This window comes from Anopheles darlingi, chromosome 2 (genome assembly GCF_943734745.1).
Source record: "Anopheles darlingi chromosome 2, idAnoDarlMG_H_01, whole genome shotgun sequence".
Lineage (NCBI taxonomy): Eukaryota > Metazoa > Arthropoda > Insecta > Diptera > Culicidae > Anopheles > Anopheles darlingi.
In genome coordinates, this window is record NC_064874.1 from 8,626,772 (window position 1) to 8,631,771 (window position 5,000).

A 5,000-nucleotide genomic window follows, 5' to 3' on the forward strand; every position below is an offset into this window, starting at 1 on the left:
GACCGTTGTGAGTGATGAATGACGAGTTGTGTTAGTTGGATCGAACGCCAATATATGAGACCTGCCTTTACAACATACAAAGGACTCCACGACTTGTATGTAGCATAAACTCCCTCTTCCTCGCTATACGAGACCCTCTACCAAGCGCTGGTGGAAATGGAAAATAAAAACCTTTCCTGGGTTCATGGCGAAACCATTAGAAAGCCCTTCGACGCGAAACACTTTCAAGCGTGAATGAGACGCCACGAGAACGAGCTCGATCCGCGCGCGTGTGTGTGTGCGATACACACGGCACCGAGGAGGATAATTAGCGCAACCATTCAGCACCACCCGAGGAAAAGTGGCAATTTTAATCAGATTATTGAAGTTGTTTGCCATCTCGCCGTCTGTGCACCGTTTATCAATTACCGTGCTGGAACGAGGGGGGGGGGAGGCAGGTGGAGCAGGAGTGGCACTTGGAGAGCTCAAAACACTCTCTCCAATCGAGCATCGAGACCGAGTCCGGACAGAATTACCGGAGGTCTTTACAACGTTTCTCGCGGTTGCACAAGAATCGTGGTGCCTTCCCGGGAGTTTCCGCAGCAGCAGAAGATGATGGTGGTGATGGTTGCGGTGGCGGTGTAATGGAATTAATTTCTGTTCGCTCGATTCCATAACCTCCGCGCGATCCGGCATATTCGGGACAATGCCAATACCTTACCGACGCCGGGCAAAGGGAGTGGAGTACCGGTGTGCCGGAGTGCGCTACTCCGGTCTATTGGGTGTTTACTGGAAGTTGGAAGTAGCAGCTGGTACTACACCGAGTGGTTATGAGGGTCCTATTACCCACCGAGCGCCTTGAACTGTGCGCGAGCAATGGTAGCGCCGGAGGATTTAATTCAATTTCAGACCAAGCCAGTCGACCGACGATTAACGTTCTGGGAGTACTTGTAGTGCCGATTTGATTAACCAATCCGCCACCGCCACCGTCCCCTCCCCTTAATGGGTGAGTTCTGGTCGTCGTTACTCGTGTCGCAATTGCAGACGCTAACCGTTAAAACCATCGACTTATGGGGAGCATGCATTCCGGAGCAATCAAATCGTCAAGGATCAAACGGTTTCAAATGTGTTTCCAAATGGTCGGTGTAGCATGTGATATAAAGCATTGCGATTCCATCATTGGTAACCAGCAGCACGGTTTTTACAGCACAGTTAAATGATCCCTCACACAACCGAAAAGTCCTTTAATCGTGTCCTGTAATCTAATATTCCAGGAAGTACTGACACACACACACACACATACAGCAAAGAGCACCGGGATGTTGAGAGGACGGACTTCCGAGAGCCCGAGAACCAGGAAACAGGGCTGACGAGCCCAATGTGCGGATGTGGCAAATTGATTTGGAAGGGTCGTCCTTGAACCCCTATTCCCGTGTCCTGTCCTGTCCTGTCCCGTCCTGCATCTATCCCCTGTTGCAGACCTCGTTTAATCACTGATTAGTCGGTCGTTGGCCGTCCCGCTGTATCGCTTCCAATTCAGCTCAAAGCCCTCGCGCTCGTCCTCGTCTGCCTTCAAACGTGTCGTGAGCGTTCGAGAACCTGCCCGGGGGTTCTGCGGGATAATACGCGTACCCAGGATGTTCCTCTGGCTCTGCGTGTGTGTATGGGTGTTTCGAAGGAGTATGGGTAATCCTGACGGTTCGGGATTACAGAGAGTCGGAAGGCCTAGGCGAAATGGTGCTTCAGCTGCTGCTGCTGCTGCTGGCATGAGCATGGGCGCTACTTCGTGGATCGATATCCGCTGTGCTACTTAAGCGGTATCGAAGGATGGTGGAAGTTGAGGCGGACGAGACGGCGGTGACGGGTCCTCCATCACGCGTACGACCTGGGGGTTGCCCCATACACTTTACGCCGAAACGATTTCCTATTGCGTTACGGCATTACGACGGCCGTAGTCCTGTGCTAGCGTCTCCGATGTAAGGTAAGTGCTTCGACCACAGCCACAGCAAACCAGCCATACACACACACACACATAGCCAGACGACGAACGAACGAACGAAAGAACTAACACAGCAAACCGTGCCCGGCGTCGGCATCGGCGTCGTTACCACCGTTGCCTCCGTCGACTCGCCGGCGCTGGTTTCGATTCACCGACAGTGTACCGAGAGGCCGGCCGCACATCGGTCAGGATATAAGGTGCAGGGGGGCAAAGAAATCCCGGGCCGGAAGTCCCGAAGAAAATGTCGACGACCTCGGCGATACCATGACGGAGCAATCAGAAGGGGAGGTTTTTTCTGGGAGAGAGGAAGAGTAGGAAACGAAAAATGATGGCCGGCCCGGGAAATGAAGAAAAATGATCATAAACATGTCACCGAGCCGGCGTGTGTGTGTGTGTGTGAATGCTGCTTTCTTGTTCTCCCAGTGAGCCCTCCCTCGGTGGTCGTCTAAGACGTTCGAACATCCCCGGGGGTAACACACCAGCCAGTCAGCCTGCCACCGAGCGAATCATCCATCATGAGCTGAACCCGGAGCTGGAAGTAGTTGTTGAACAGTTGAGCCGCCTCGTTCCGGGACCACCAGCAAGGTCTTTGTAAGGTCTGAGTTCAGACGGAGCCTTTTTGGGCCGAGCAGCCAAAAAGATTGCTCCGCAATATGGGAATCAACTCGCGAGAAGCAACCCCAATTCCTAACTTGTTACCTTCCCTTGAATGATTCAATCTATCTATGAATGAACGAAGGAGCGCGTAAGCTCCGTTATTCCTGTGTAGAGAGCATTTGGACTAGTAGTAGTATTTCCAGTAGTGACGGCACATGGGGAGCATTAACGGAATTCAAGGCGAAACCGAGAATCACATGTATCAATGTGGGTGTGTCCTCCTCTGAGCTACTTGAAGCTGTCCTTACACATGACATGCCATAGTACTCTCCCCAAATCACCATCACCGAACCGACGTTCGGCAAACAACCATATCGGGCACATCCATAAAAGCTGACCAGGTCGCACCGGGCCCTGGCTATGGTCGCTCCGTGCTCCCTTGCGATGAATAAAACATGATGTCCTTTTGCGCTTTGGTCGTACAGTACCGTGCCATCATGCTGAAGCTGTAGCAGGAGAGGGAGCAGAAGGACATAATCTGTTTTTATGCAACGCTGATTGTTTAATGAACAATCATCGACCATCATATTCATTCCTGCAGGTTCCCGCAGCCGAGAATCTATTATTTGTACGATCCGTCTAGACGATTGGGGCCGATCGTGGTCGGACAGACCACTGCTCGGAACAATGGAAGGGCGGTTTGTTAGATGTGCAAACAGTGGGGCCAAGTAGCATCAGGAGATCAGGCTGAAATAGTTCTGCTTGTAATAACTTGGTGAGCGTACATTGATGCTAGCTTGACACCAGAAATATCCTTAGTACTGATGTAACTGCAGGAATTGTTGGTCTTATTGTTAAATTGGGACATAAGCGTGTAGTCCTTAATACATGAACCAATCAGTAAGGAACGTCTATCATGAGAAAAGCCCTTCCAGATGCTCATAGCATCATACTGGAGTTAAAAACCCAATGTCGTAGTCGTAGGCTCTAACTATCTTGTATCCATCGGACAATATTGCAAAAGAGAGTTTGTCATGAACTGCAAAAAACTACAATGTACCACCAGACCGTGCTCTCGTTGCCCTCTGCCTCTGGTCTGTGGCCCTCTGGCTGCACATAATTATGATTTATTTTTATCAAATTAAATTAGCGACAACGCTGACATGCCGGCTGGCCTGTAAAAGTGAACAAATTGTCTGACCCCCCCGCACACAGAGAGTAGTTTTGCTCGTACGTTTTGCCGTGTGGTACGAACCCCTTTTCAGCGGCTATCCGCCCCCCTTCTGCACTGCTCGTTACGCAAACGGAGAAGAGAGGGAAGAGCGAAACCTAACAGGGGGCGCACACATAGTGACGCGGGAGTGACGCAGTGTAATCCGCCGTGACCTGTCAGTTCATTACAATTGATTACGCTGTCACGTCAATATTTACAAGCGCGACAAACTGTGTGTCCAATTCGTGTCTTCGTGCCACTGTTGCTCACTGCGCTTCCAGTTCGCGCCACGTTAGACCTCGTTCTGCAGTCTGAACCTGCCCTAAAGGAGTGTAACCTGCTGCTGCTGCCGGTGAGCTGTTGTGTTCAAAAATGCTCGTACAGCGAGGGCGTATCGACCTTGCATAAATTAGGCCTCCACTTCCGCGTCTTTCCCGGACAGAGCAGCGGAAAGGAAGGTCGAAAGTAGGTTAGTTGTCGCAAAATTCCCCCCAAAAAGGGGTCGAACTCGTTGCAGTGGTCCTACCGCGGGATCTCTCCCGGTGAGACTTCAAGCCCTCTCTGGAGTAGGTGCCCCGCGAGGTCAACCTCGCACACACACACACACACACAGCGGCGCGCACGCGGGAAATGTATTTTGTTTTTTCATCGATTTTCTTTGCCGTTGCCCTCTCTCTCTTGGACACCTCTGCTATCCTTCCTCCTCGTTGGACGGTCCATCGATAGTTGTAGACCACACAGCGGGGGGGCACCCCCTGTTCAGTTGAGCAAAGAATGGCCGCGCGATTCGGACCTCCGGACATTAGCCGGGCCGACCTTCGCCACCGACCGACTACCGCAGGTGCGATCGATGAAGTTGTGCAACGCGCTACAACCGCACGATGGACTTGAGGCGTTTCTCAACGTTTCAGGGTCATCAGCCCATCGATTCTGGGTACGAGGACGCGATAAGAAAGACGGAAAGCTGGTCTACTGCGGTGGCCACCGAACGGAAGTAATGGACGAACGTCACGGCGAACCAACTGCGCTGAACCAACTGCGCTATCCAATGGATTGCGTCACGGACATTAGTCAGGCCGCGGTTTCACTGGATGTAGGTAGGTTACCGTGAAACACACACACACAGACGTCGCACCTGACAGTAGGACAGTTGGAACATCGTGGGATGAATGGAATTCTGAATGAACTTTCGGCAAACGCCGGCGCGATGAC

The 5,000-nt window shown here is 51.9% G+C and overlaps 1 protein-coding gene across 6 annotated transcripts in view; it reads right to left on the minus strand.

The window, feature by feature from the left end:
• The window catches only part of LOC125951114 (sodium/calcium exchanger 3), a 121,516-nt gene that overhangs the window by 91,297 nt on the left and 25,219 nt on the right, over positions 1–5,000 (minus strand). The gene's annotated exons all lie outside the window — the stretch shown is intronic.